Consider the following 14,959-nt stretch of genomic DNA (forward strand, 5'->3'; position numbering starts at 1 on the left):
CTCCTGAACCCACCGATTCCATATTCTGCTAACAGTCATTGGATCTCGACCAACGCGAGCAGCAATGTCGCGATACTATAAACCGCAATCGCGATAGGCTACAATCCGACCTTTATCAAATTCGGAAATGTGATGGTACGCGCTGCTCCTCCTTAACCGAGGCATCACAACAACGATTCCCCAGGCAACGCCGGTCAACTGCTGTTTGTGTATGCAAAATCGGTTGGAAACTTTCCTCATGTCAGCACGTTGTAGGTGTCGCCACCGGCGCCAACCTTGTGTGAATGCTCTGAAAAGCTAATCATTTGCATATCACAGCATCTTCTTCCTGTCGGTTAAATTTCGCGTCTGTAGCACGTCATCTTCGGTGTGTAGCAATTTTTATGGCCACTAATGTATTTTATGTTGTGTGCCTTTGTTCAGGGAATTTTACATGCCTGTTCGACACAGTAGTCTCTGATTAGTCTAGCGCGATATTCGTTTTACCAGTATGTACTAGCAGGGACAATATGAAACGAAGAACAACCAGTATTCAACCAGCGGCTGAGTAGCGCCGCTGCATGGTGGTAGCAGCATAGGTCTGCGGGTGTTGTTGCTGCTGCATTACTGGTTATTCTTCGTGTTTTGCTGTTCCTATTAATGCAAAGCTGGAGAAATTATTAAATACCCTAGGGCTATACTGTCAAGTCAGTTGTTTATGAGCAGTTGTAAGCTATAAAATACACTTATGCTTGTCCATGGTTAAAGGGCTTCTCAGAAAGATCTGTTAGGAAAATGAGATTGAAAAGCAACACATTGAAGTAACCTGGTCTCGGCAGTCACATAAATGCTGCAATAAGCTACATTTTGTAAATTCCCAAATGTTGTATCACCAATTACAGTCTCTCGAGTAAGAGCGTGGTTGGTATTATACGAGAATGAGTTAAATGAAAACTTTAAATTTGTAATAACAAATCGAAATTTCTCCCCGTTATCCTGTAAGTTGGTAAGCGTGCTACAAACAGCGTGCAGAATGTTCTGTAGGTGTCAGCGTAGTGCAGATGCACCCATACCGTCGCAGCATCAGTATAAAGATGGCCGGCCCACTTGCGACTTGCACCAGGGAAGAACAGCGTTCTGTTATTCGGTTTTTGCTTAGTGAAGGTGTGAAACCTATTTAAATTCATCGATGAATGAAGGTTCAGTACGGTGATGCATACTTGTCTCAGTACCAAGTCTACGAATGGAGTAGGAAGTTCGCAAATGGTGTGACTTCAGTGGAAGATGCTCCTCGTCCAGGTCAGGCACAACGAGTTGTGACTCCACAGAACATTGCAGCAGTTGAAGCCATAGTGAAGGAAAACCGCCGAGTGACACTGAATGACGTTGCTGCATGTTTACGGATTAGTCATGGCTCAGCACACCACATTGTGCACCATGTGCTCCAGTTTCACAAAGTGTCTGCAAGATGGGTGCCACGGCAGCTGACTCCTGAAATAAGAGAACGACGTGTTGATGCTTGTGAAGAACTTCTTCAACGCTTTGAACGAGAAGGTGATGGCTTCCTTCCAAGAATCGTTACTGGGGACGAAACCTGGGTTCACTTCCACCAAGCGGAAACGAAGAGAGCGGGCAAGAAATGGCGCCATTCCTCTTCACCAAAACCAAAGTAGTTTCGAACAGAACCATCAGCAGGGAAGATTATGCTGACCCTCTTTTGGGACGAAAAAGGCGTCATTTTGGAGCATTACATGCCTAGAGGGACCACTGTCACCAGTGCACCATACACAGATCTCCTAAAAAAATCATCTGCGGCCTGCAATCAAATCAAAGCGACGTGGATTGCCGTCAGCAGGTGTCCTTTTTCAACATGACAACGCAAGGCCCCGCACTGCCCGTAAAACAGTTGCAACAATCACAGACCTGCATTGTGAGTGAATTCCTCATCCACCATACTCACCAGACCTTGCCCTAAGTGATTTCCATATATTTGGACAACTCAGAGACGCAATGGGAGGAAAGAAGTTCCGTTCTGATGAAGAGGTACGCCACGCGGTGCATGAGTGGTGGCACGAACTACCAAAAGAATTTTTTTTATTATGGAATTTATGCACTTTGTAAGCGCTGGAGGAATTGCATTAAGCGTGGGGAAGAGTATGTTGAAAAGTAATACAGCTTTGTACCACTTCTGCACAGTAAATAATATTTAAAAAAATATTTAAGGTTTTCATTTGACCCACCCTCGTACTCAGACGGTAAGAGATATCGCCTTAGTTCTTTCACAACCCAGCAGAGGGAATTTTGTCTGAGATACACAAGAAGAGAATCAGTGCAGCTTTTGTGTCGCCTTTATCAAAGACATTGATTCCGATTGCCAAAAGTTGGTTCATCGACAAAAATTACGACTGGATAATGCAGGAGGATAATGATCAGGAGCATCACAGCATGCTTTGCAGCGACTGTAAAAAGGAGACAGGTGTGAAGGTACAGGATTGCCGTTCACAGTCAGCTGATGGTAACCCTAATGAAAATGTATGCTCTTAACATCGAAAAGAAGTTGCAAGGAAGAAAGCTCTTCACTTTGAAAGAACTGTCAACGCAATTTAGACGCATTTGCAGGCCTCTTTCACGTGAATACGCGAAAAACTTGCTTTCAAGCCTATCTTCGAGAAGCGAAGCAATTATCGACACTACGGGAGACTTAACATATCGTTTTTATTGCATTTATCTTTTATTATATATGTTTTATTTATATGTTTTAGTTTTATGTCAAATAAATTTTTCTACCGAGTAACCCGACCACGATTTTACTTAGCAGACTGTACCTGCACATAATCGTTGAATTTGCGCTCGCTATCACCACGTTTTGACAACACACATGCACTTGAAACAAGTGACTATTCCATGTCTGACAACAGAGCTAACTTACTGGTGTGAATGACGAAGAATGATGGAAAATCGACTCAGATCATCTTTGATAGCGCTATTTAAGTCAATCTACAGGTGCAGTGGAACCCCTCTGTTACGAAAGAAAAGCCAATCAACGTGCAGACGCATGGGATTTCCAGTAGTTCTGCATAGAAAAGATATTACTGGTCAAGTCCTGTGGCAGCGGACATTTAAATATCATTTCTGTAACCAGTATCGTAATTCGTTACCTGATAGTGACAAAAATTATGTATCCACACTCTCACTGCATAGGAGCTATAACAAAAAATAGCACGATGATAAACTTGTTCATAATCTCCACAGTCGCTAACATACTCTAAATGATAAGACACTGCACAATGCCGAAGGAGATACAAACTACACTTCAGCGCCGGTAAACCAATATGCTAAACCATGCCCATGAATTGCACGAGTGGGCTATGCTTCTTGCCACTAAAGATAGTAATGAAGCAGGACCAATGTAACTATACTCTAACTTATCAGCAGCATTAACACCACATTAAAATACTAAGAGAAGTGGATCTTTCGCTAAGGTAGTAGACCCACATTTTCGAGGACTGCAGCTTATACACTTCATAATGTAATTCCTTTGAGATACGACGTTAATTTACTCTCCATCGACTAATGCATGCCAGAACGTAGACAAAGTGTCGATGGCACGGATTTAACTTCCCCTTGTATCCTCTACGTCGACTGACTACGACATATCTCTATCGGAAAAGTGGAACGCACCACCACTGCTCCCTATTTTCGACAGCTACCTCTCTTTATAAGACAAGTAGTCTCCTACCATTAGCCATTCTCCCATTTTCACTCAGCTAAGCAGTGTAACCACTGATACTTAAGAATCTATTTCGTTTAAACTTAGGCTGTGATCATACGATGTACCAAGCGTTGTTTGCATATTCTTGATTTTAAAATCAACGTCAGTACCACACCTATCTATAACACTGAAATATCTTTTACTAATTCACAAATACAAATTGAATTGACGACTCTAATTAACAGCCATCAAACCGCAATTCCACAATATAAAATACTAAAACTATTAAAGGACAATAAACAGATGTAAAATCTTTCCACTACCCACCGCATCAACGAAATTCTCATCTGATCCATCTTTATCTTCATCAGTCTTTCTTGCTACAATCCTGAAAGAGGGACAATAAGAATGTAAGACGGAAATGTCAAGTATCAGGCAGTGAAAGATATCGTTAGTAAGTACTTGTATGGAACGTTACAGGTAAGCATAGACAACGGCCGCGCGGTCTAGGGCGCCTTGTCACAGTTCGCGCGGCTCCCCCCCGTCGGAGGCTCGACTCCTCCCTCGGGCATGGGTGTATGTGTTGTCCTTAGCGTAAGTTATTTATTCAGAAAACAAATCTTTGACAATTTATCAGAGAGAAAGATTTTCTCAGATAGTTTTGCTACACCAGATACCAAGTAACATGGAATTATGTGACTTCCATACCAGGTCGACGCTTGAGAAATACAGAACATAAGAAAAACTGAGACCAGCTCGCCAGCGGCCAGGAAAAACCAGGTAAAGATGGCACCAGGAGCTTGTGAGGCGCTTTGATTCCTCAAAGTGTCCAAGACTCCAACAAAACAGATCTCTCAGTTCTGATGCCATTACTCTCCTTTTTCTATGGCTTACCCTCACTGGCCTGTACGCTGTACTTTTTCCCAGAAACACGTTGCGACCAGATCTGCAGCTTTAGATGCCACTTCCTTTTAGCCACATTAAAGTTCGGATGAGCTCGCGTCTTTTGTATAGAGTCCCAATCTGCTGCAGTCGTTCTCACGTATTACAGACGTTGCCTGTGTCAAAGTGGACGGCTCAAAGAGATGGCGAGGTATGCCAAACCATCCAGCACCTAAAAGCAAACGATAAGAAAGGTCTTCTGTTGACTTATCTGTGTGTTTTCATTTCCATCGAACTACCATTATTAAGGTGAGTGGTACAAAGCGCTCACTCCAAATCAGAATAAACTCACACGGAAATAGATTCACTGGTATATAAGTTCAAGCCATTACTTACGATCACATATATATGTCTACTCCCTTAGAAGAGCGTTCTAGGTAGTGCAGATATGATACCAGGCGGCCATATGACCCTGCAGCGCTGGTGAACACTATCGGATCAAAAGTACCTATCGTAATGGGGTGTGTCCGACCTTCCTCTTAATGACGACTTTGCTGGGGACATTTTCAGTGACTTTTCCGAGTTTCTCTGGAGGAATAGTGGCCCATTGCTCTGTAAGAACAGAAACCAGAGAATGTAGTGTTGTTGGACGCTGGGGTCTGGAGCAAAGTCGACGTTGTAAGTCATCCCAAAGGTGTTCGATTGGGTTCAGGTCGGGACTCTGGGCAGGCCAGAGATGCTGTTTCATGACGGGTTGCATTACCATGCTCATACAGTCACCTCCTCCCAGCTGTTCCAGTACTGTAGGGAACACAATCCGTTCTCTTCCTTTCGAATTTAGAATCTTCACAAACACAATAAGGAGACTACACCATAATACGAAAACATCCCCATAACGTTTCACTACCTCCTCCGTATTTCACTGTTGGCACTTCACGTGGTGGCAGGTAACGTTCTTCAGATATTCGCCAAACACAGACACTTCGATCGGATTGCCATAGGCTACTCAATGTTTCATCGCTTTAAATCGTTCGTTCCCAGTCATCCACCGTCCGGTAGCGTCGTTCCTTATGTCACCTCAAGGGACACAAAGCATTGATTACCGTAACGTGTGGCTTACGAAGTGCTAATCGACTGCCGTACCCATCCATTTTAATTAAGCGCGCTAGCCATTGTGGTATATGGACTGTGGTAGCACTTCGGAACTCAGGAGTGATTCATTCCGCTGATTTAACGTGATTTTTTACAATCAAATTCCGCAATGCTCGACAGTCGCTGCGCTTCAATACATGAGGTCTACTTCATCTTGGTTTAAACTCATTGTTGTTTCGCGTTTCGACTTCACTTTCACACCATCAACATTCACCTTGAACAGCTTTAGAAGGGTTAAAAATGTGTCACAGACGTACTTGTTACATGCATTGACTAGTCCACGATTTCAGTCAATGAGATCTCATGACAGGCTCATTTTACTGTCACTGCTTCTCTACTGACAACACATTACTCCCCGCCTCATTTTATACTCGTGAGTCCATCTCTCCTGACAATTAGTGGTCAGTTCCATATTACGTAGGGGTGTGTCGTTACTTTTTGATCAAATATTGTGGTCTTCTGCAACCGATGACTGACATCACGTGCAGTGTCTTCCCATTTTTGACACATTTAAAATACTCTGGCGGAAAGAAAATCACATAACCAAGAAGGAGTTGGGCGACAAAAACGAATGTTTTTGTATGTCCATCCTTTTGACAGGAAGTCACTGGGCCGACGACCGTTTACTATTGTGAGAAAATAAAACGCCTACAGCCGTCCTTATGATTTTATTTGTTTTGTTGCAACCAGTCTCGGCGCTTTAATGCGCCATCTTCAGGCTGTAGTTGATGTGGAAGGGGTTGACACGATCCCTATGAGTATCGCATCAGTGGCTGCATAACTGGACTTGCAGACTGTCTGAAAACGTAGGTGTCAGCACTCTGACCTCAACTGCAGTTGATAGAGTGACAGATGGTCTGGGTATCCAGTTATGCTGGCCATGTATGCGATATATATAAGGATCGTGTAAACCGCTTCCGCATCAACTACAGCATGAAGATGGAGCATTGAAGCACCGAAACTGGTTACAACAACATAAATAACATCAGAAGGACGGTTGAATGTGTTACGTCTGCGACAGACGGTCCCTACCTGGCAGACTACACTCAAAGACACCCCTGTGTACCATATAACATACACAACCACTTACAGGCGCAACCAAGAGGAAAACAATTCTTCAAAACAAACAGAACTTGCTAGAGACTAATGTGAACCTTTTTCTGCAGAGGTCGCCTCACAGATACAGGGAAAGTTGGAGTACTCCGCCGGCCTTCGCCGGCTTTATAAGGCCAGCACAGGAGCAGTACACCCAGTTCCTCGCCGAGCTAGGACCAGCTCCGACGGACCTCAAGTTATTTGTTTTGTTTTGTTCGAGAAGTGTAGTTCAGTTTCAATAACCGATATTATACTGAGTGTTCTACGATACTGAGTATTCTCTAGAAGGAATTTCATTTGCTCACAACAAACAAAAGTTAGTAGGGGTGTTTCTACATCTGAAAGATGATGTCTACTCATATTTTGCGCCAGTCGCATATGAGGATGCAAAACAGGTTTGCTGTAAATACACGCTGTAACAGTCGTGAGCGTTAGTTACTTTTGCAATGAGACGTGAAGAGTTGTTTTTAGTCAAGAGTGTCTTAAAAGCGGCGAAGACGCCATTATCAGCACGTCAATGAGTTTGAACGAGGTCATGTAGTAATGCTACGAGAAGATGAATGTTCCTCATCCGATATTGTAGAAAGACTTGGCAACAAAGCAGCCACTGTACACGATTGCTGGCAGCGGTAGCCACGAGAATATACCGACGCAAGAAGACGGGGTTCCGGACTGCCACTACCGAGAGGGACGACCATCTTGTCCGGCCTGGGGCTCTGGCGCATCTTGCTGCATCTGTAGCAGCAGTCTAAGCAGCAGTTGGCTCCACAGTAACATAACGAACTGTTACACATCGGTTATTTCAAGGAAAGCTCCGACCCAGAAGCCATGTAGCCATGTAGCGTGCATTCCACTGAGATCAAACCATCGCCACTTGCGACTTCAGTGGTGTCAAGCGAGAGCTCATTTGGGAGCAGGGTGGAGGTGTGTCGTGTTTTGTAAAAATGAAATGAAAGTTCTCAATCGGTGCCGGTGATGGTTATATGTTGGTTAGAAGGAGCCCAGTTGGGGGCTGCAGTGACCCTGTCTGCGTGCTACACACAGGACCTAACCTTGGTGTGTGGGGTATGATCTCTTATGACAGCAGGAGCACTCTCGTGGTTATCCCACGTTCCCTGACTGCAAATCCGTACGTAAATCTAATGATTCGATCTGTTGTGCTGCCATTCATGAACAGCTTTCCAGGGAGTGTTTTCTAGAATGATAACGCTCGACCACATGCCGCTGTATTAACGCAACATTCTCGGCACAGTGTCTACCCGTTGCCTTGGTGTGGTCGATAACCAATCGATCACACATGGTATAGCATCGGATGACCACTACAGCGTCGTTCACAACCGTCATTAACCGTCCCTCTATTGACCGACGAAGTGTAACAAGTGACATCAGGTACCTATTGAATACAATGCATGCATATTTACATGCTCGCATTTAACGTTCTGTCGGGTACACCTGTTATTAACGTACCAGCATGTCACATTTCAATGGCTTATTTCGCGTGTACTTTGCGATCTTGCGATGTTAATCGCTTAAATATATTATCTAGACAAATACACAACTGACCATTAAAATTGCTACACCACGAAGATGACTTTGTACAGACGCGAAATTTAACCGACAGGAATAAGATGCTGTGATATGCAAATGATTAGCTTTTCAGAGCATTCACACAAGGTTGGCGCCTGTGGCGACACCTACAACGTGCTCACATGAGGAAAGTTTCCAACCGACTTCTCATACATAAACAGCAGTTGACCGGAGTTGCCTAGTGAAACGTTGGTGTGATGTCTCGTGTAAGGAGGAGAAATGCGTACCATAACGTTTCCGACTTTGATAAAGGTCGGATTGTAACCTATCGCGATTGCGGTTTATCGTATCGCGACACTGCCCCTCGCGTTGGTCGAGATTCATTGACAGTTAGCAGAGTATGGAATCGGTGGGTTCAGGAGGGTAATACGAAACGCCGTGCTGGTTCACAACGGCCTCATATCACTAGCAAAAAAAGGCTCTGAGCACTATGGGACTTAACATCGTGGGTCATCTGTCCCCTAGAACTTAGAACTACTTAAACCTAACTAACCTAAGGACATCACACACATCCATGCCCGAGCCAGGATTCGAACCTGCGATCGTAGCAGTCCCGCGGTTCCGGACTGCAGCGCCTAGAACCGCACGGCCACCATATCACTAGCAGTAGAGATGACACACATCTTATCCGCATGGCTGTAACGGATCGTGCAGCCACGTCTCGATCCCTGAGTCAACAGATGGGGACGTTTGCAAGACAACAACCATCTGCACGAACAGTTCGACAACGTTTACAACAGCATGGACTATCAGCTCGGAGACCATGGCTGCGGTTGCCCTTGACGCTGCATCACAGACAGGAGCGCCTGCGATGGTGTACTCAACGACGAACCTGGGTGTACGAATGGCAAAACGTTATTGTTTCGGATGAATCCAGGTTCTGTTTACAGCATCATGATGGTCGCATCCGTATTTGGCGAATCGCGGTGAACGCACATTGGAAGCGTGTATTCTTCATCGCCATACTGGCGTATCACCCGGCTTGATGGTATGGGGTGCCATTGGTTACACGTCTCGGTCACCTCTTGATCGCATTGACGGCGCTTTGAACACTGGACGCTACATTTCAGATGTGTTACGACCCGTGGCTCTACCCTTCATGCGATTCCTGCGAAACCCTACATTTCAGCAGGATAATGCACGTCTGCATGTTGCAGGTCCTGTACGTGCCTTTCTGGATACAGAAAATGTTCGACTGCTGCCCTGACCAGCACATTCTCCAGATCTCTCACCAATTGAAAACGTCGGGTCAATGGTGGCCGAGCCACTGGCCCGTCACAATACGCCAGTCACTGCTCTTGATGAACTGTGGCATCGTGATGAAGCTGCATGGGCAGCTGTACCTGTACACGCCATCCAAGCTCTGTTTGACTCAATGCCCAGGTGTATCAAGACCGTTATTACGGGCAGAGGTGGTTGTTCTGGGTATTGATTTCTCAGGATCTATGCACCCAAATTGCGTGAAAATGTAATCACATGCCAGTTCCAGTATAATATATTCGTCCAATGAGTACCCGTTTATCATCTGCATTTCATCTTAGTGTAGAAATTTTAATGGCCAGTAGTGTATATTCTCCAAACATCTTTTATTGTGACAGAGTAACATTACGTTACTCCTATTCAGCGCATATTGCTGAAGGGAAGTCATTCGTTTCGAGACACCTAACATCATGATTGTTGACTTCTGAAATTTTCCCGGCGTATTTCTTCTTCTAATAATTTCCGGGTATGCAGCCGGATCCCGTCTACATTTTGCCACGATATTTCGGCCCAGAGACGTCCGGCCATCATCAGGTGAGTACACAACTACTGAAGAGGTCAGGTGCAATCGCGGTATTTATGCCAAATCTCGCGCATGCGAAATGTACTGGCATCCTACAGCGCATGCGTCAGGTGTTGACATGCGCAGCATAGCCGAGTTGTACGTGCTGCCCTCGGTGGTGAAATAAAAGATCATCTAGTCATTGAGTATCGAATGACGCTGTCGATTCCACTGCGATTGTATAATTTTAATAACAGGATTCCAATTTTTATCCAGCCGAAAGCCGTTGTCACGATTGATAAGATTATTGGCAAGAGGTATTTCCACTGATTCCGTAGTCAAAGAAGTAGGATGCCAGTACATTTCGCATGCACGAGATTCGGCATAAATACCGCGACTGCACCTGGGCTCTTCAGTAGTTGTGTACCCACCTGATGATGGCCGGACGTCTCTGGGCCGAAATATTGCGACAGGATGTTGACGGGATCCGGCTGCATACCCGGAAATTATTAGAAAAATCATTATTGTTGAAGAGTCTAAGTAATGTAAATGGTAAGATGACTTTTTTTAACGTCTCGAAGATGTGTGAATGACATGGGTAGAATGGCAGTCACCTACAGGCCGTTTGCGCGCAATATCCTACCCCTTGCCGACGGCACCGCACGCAACGCGGGCAGTGCGAATCGCACGCAGAGCGGCGGCGGCGGCGGGGGCGGTGCCGGACTCGCGGCGGCGTCGTCTATTCTGGTCGCGGCTGTTTGTTGTCGGAGGCGGCGCGACGACAGGCGCGCGGATTACTCCGCGGCCATTGGCTTAGCGCCGCGTGTTCCACCCGTCGGCCTCCCTGCCTGGATAACAGGTAGCAGATATTACGTTTCACATCGCGTGCTCTACGTCCGTCCGCGGGTAAGAGTTTACACCAAGGCACTACTCTTAGTAAGAATCACAACAACATCGTGGAATAATTCAAATGAGACACAAAAGATAGTCAGACAAGAGCGTGAAAAGCAGAGGAACAGCAGTGCCCCTTGAGCCTGTAACACATACAATACTTCATATACTCGCGGGACGTATTATTTTATGTTTAATTTTCAGTTTAATGTGACAAGCTTTAAATAAACTGCCTGACAAAAAGGTGAAAGTTCTAGAACCCATGGTCGGATGACGGTGTAACTTCGTACACCTACTCTCCATCGGCACTTATGTATTTGCTTAGAGTTGCAGTTCTCTGTGACAGAACGGGCAACATGTTACAATAGTGTTCAGTATCGTTCTCAGGCCTGGCAGTGTATAAAAGAAGCGTGACCAGGGTCAGATGGTGTGTGATCACTGAGAAGGACACGATGTCGTTTAACCTTATGAGAGCATTATCACCACCTGACAAAATTTTGAAAGGAGCCTGATTGTGGATCACCGTTTGACTGGCTCGTCGAATCGTACAGTATCCAGATTTTTAGGGCATTCGCATGTGATAGTCGCTCTATGTGGTACCACATGGGAACGTGAGGGCAGACGTACTGGACGTCAAGGTTCCAGTTGATCACCTATCACTTCTGATCACCAAAACGGAGGATCGTCGTACTCTGTACCAAGCACTTTGTAATCCCTTTAGTAATGCTCCTACCATCCTAGAACCAGTTATAGAGTTACTGCAACATTCTATGTTGACCTTGTCATGGTTCTTTATTTACGTGACCATTACGGCACTCCAACCCCAGTTCTCGATACCAGTAATATCGTACTATTTTTTTGCGAAGTAACAGACATATTTTTGTGACAATATTCACATTTGGTTTTATTAATGGACAGGTACTCCGTGAATTCATTGTCCCAGGAAGGGGAAACTTTATTGACACATTCCTGGGGTCAGATACATCACATGATCACACTGACAGAACCACAGGCACATAGACACAGGCAACAGAGCATGCACAATGTCGGCACTAGTACAGTGTATATCCACCTTTCGCAGCAATGCAGGCTGCTATTCTCCCATGGAGACGATCGTAAAGATGCTGGATGTAGTCCTGTGGAACGGCTTGCCATGCCATTTCCACCTGGCGCCTCAGTAGGACCAGCGTTCATGCTGGACGTGCAGGCCGCGTGAGACGACGCTTCGTCCAGTCCCAAACATGCTCAATGGGGGACGGATCCGGAGATCTTGCTGGCCAGGGTAGTTGACTTACACCTTCTAGAGCACGTTGGGTGGCACGGGATACATGCGGACGTGCATTGTCCTGTTGGAACAGAAAGTTCCCTTGCCGGTCTAGGAATGGTAGAACGATGGGTTCGATGACGGTTTGGATGTACCGTGCACTATTCAGTGTCCCCTCGACGATCACCAGTGGTGTACGGCCAGTGTAGGAGATTGCTCCCCACACCATGATGCCGGGTGTTGGCCCTGTGTGCCTCGGTCGTATGCAGTCCTGATTGTGGCGCTCACCTGCACGGCGCCAAACACGCATACGACCATCATTGGCACCAAGGCAGAAGCGACTCTCATCGCTGAAGACCACACGTCTCCATTCGTCCCTCCATTCACGTCTGTCGCGACATCACTGGAGGCGGGCTGCACGATGTTGGGGAGTGAGCGGAAGACGGCCTAACGGTGTGCGGGACCGTAGCCCAGCTTCATGGAGACGGTTGCGAATGGTCCTCGCCGATACCCCAGGAGCAACAGTGTCCCTAATTTGCTGGGAAGTGGCGGTGTGGTCCCCTACGGCACTGCGTAGGATCCTACGGTCTTGGCGTGCATCCGTGCGTCGCTGCGGTCCGATCCCAGGTCGACGGGCACGTGCACCTTCCGCCGACCACTGGCGACAACATCGATGTACTGTGGAGACCTCACGCCCCACGTGTTGAGCAATTCGGCGGTACGTCCACCCGGCCTCCCGCATGCCCACTATACGCCCTCGCTCAAAGTCCGTCAACTGCACATACGGTTCACGTCCACGCTGTCGCGGCATGCTACCAGTGTTAAAGACTGCGATGGAGCTCTGTATGCCACGGCAAACTGGCTGACACTGACGGCGGCGGTGCACAAATGCTGCGCAGCTAGCGCCATTCGACGGCCAACACCGCGGTTCCTGGTGTGTCCGCTGTGCCGTGCGTGTGATCATTGCTTGTACAGCCCTCTCGCAGTGTCCGGAGCAAGTATGGTGGGTCTGACACACCGGTGTCAATGTGTTCTTTTTTCCATTTCCAGGAGTGTATTACAGTGATATGGTTCTTGTGTGTATTCATTTCTGTGAGACTGTCATAATCTCTGACTTACTTGTAACCGTTTTGGGACGAATGCGCACAGGGCAGTCTTTGTTTCACTTGCAGAAGTTAAGTTGTTATTTCGATTTGTAAAAGAACAGTCAAGTCTTGTGTTTGGTTAAAGTGGAAATTAAATATATGGAGATTAATAGAAAACTGTTTTCTTAATGATATGACAATTAAGAAGTATATGTGTATTTACAAGAAGTTTAGTAAACAGGTGGATCGTGAATACCAAGTCAAAAATTATTTCTGCCATACCACTGTTCTGATCTGGGATTGTTTAATCATTAAGAATTTCCTGAAAAACACATTTGTTAGATCTTCCAATACTGCCAAAATACAGATCTGGACCTCCTAGCAGTCAGAGTGGAATCACCCTAGGATCAACAAGATGAGTCATAACAACTTCGACGAAATCTACGTGGGAATCCATTCAAGATAAGTGCTAAAATTAATGATTTTTTTACAGTGACTTCATTATTTCCATTCTGACGATACCATCTACAGTCAATATCTTTGATGTTGCCCGATAAAGCGAACATACGCTGGGTGAGCAATATTATTAATCTGATTTCTACCCTACTTTGCAAGTGGTGGTATTGTTAGAACCTGCATGATTGATCAGCGGTAGTCGGACAAGGGAATTAGTGTCCTATGGATACGCTGCCACCGGCCGGAGTGGCCGAGCGGATCTAGGCGCTACAGTCTGGAACCGCGCGCCCGCTACGGTCGCAGTTTCGAATCCGGCCTCGGGCATGGATATATGTGATGTCCTTAGGTTAGTTAGGTTTAAGTAGTTCTAAGTTGTAGGGGACTGATGACCTTAGAAGTTTAGTCTCATAGTCCTCAGAGCCATTTGAACCACTTTTTTTGATAAGCTGCCTTTAACAATACAACAGAAACGGCTGCGATTGTGCTGGTGCAGTGCCTGAGAATTATGGACTGGTGATGAAAGGTGTCGCATCATGTTCAGCGATGAACCGTGGTTATGGACTACCCCGGATGACCGTGCTGGTGCAGTGCCTGAGAATTATGGACTGGTGATGAAAGGTGTCGCATCATGTTCAGCGATGAACCGTGGTTTATGGACTACCCCGGGTGACCATCGTCTACTAGTAAATCGGAGACCTGGGAGAGGTCCCACTCTTTTTGGAGAGGCACAGCGGTTTTAGTCCTGGCCTCATGGTGTAGGCAGCCGTCGGATATGACTTCAGATCAAGGCTGATAGCGATCGAGGGAACCCTGAAAGAAAAACGATACGTCACACACATCCTCCATTCTCGTGAGCACTATCTCCTATGTGGCAGTATCATGCTGTCCTTTTTAAAAAGGACTATTTTCGTCCAGATATGGCAGTTGTCTGCAAGAAGTTGCCAGATCTATCCCCAACAGAACCAGCTGATATGTCAACTCCGTCCTAGTGTCAGTATCAGGGACATCGAGGACCAGTTACTTCAGGCGTGGGCCAGCTTGCTTGACGAGAGGATAAAATAGTGTGTGACAGACTTTCCAATCGAGTCAGTGCA

Source organism: Schistocerca piceifrons, chromosome 1 (assembly GCF_021461385.2).
Source record: "Schistocerca piceifrons isolate TAMUIC-IGC-003096 chromosome 1, iqSchPice1.1, whole genome shotgun sequence".
Taxonomy (NCBI): domain Eukaryota; kingdom Metazoa; phylum Arthropoda; class Insecta; order Orthoptera; family Acrididae; genus Schistocerca; species Schistocerca piceifrons.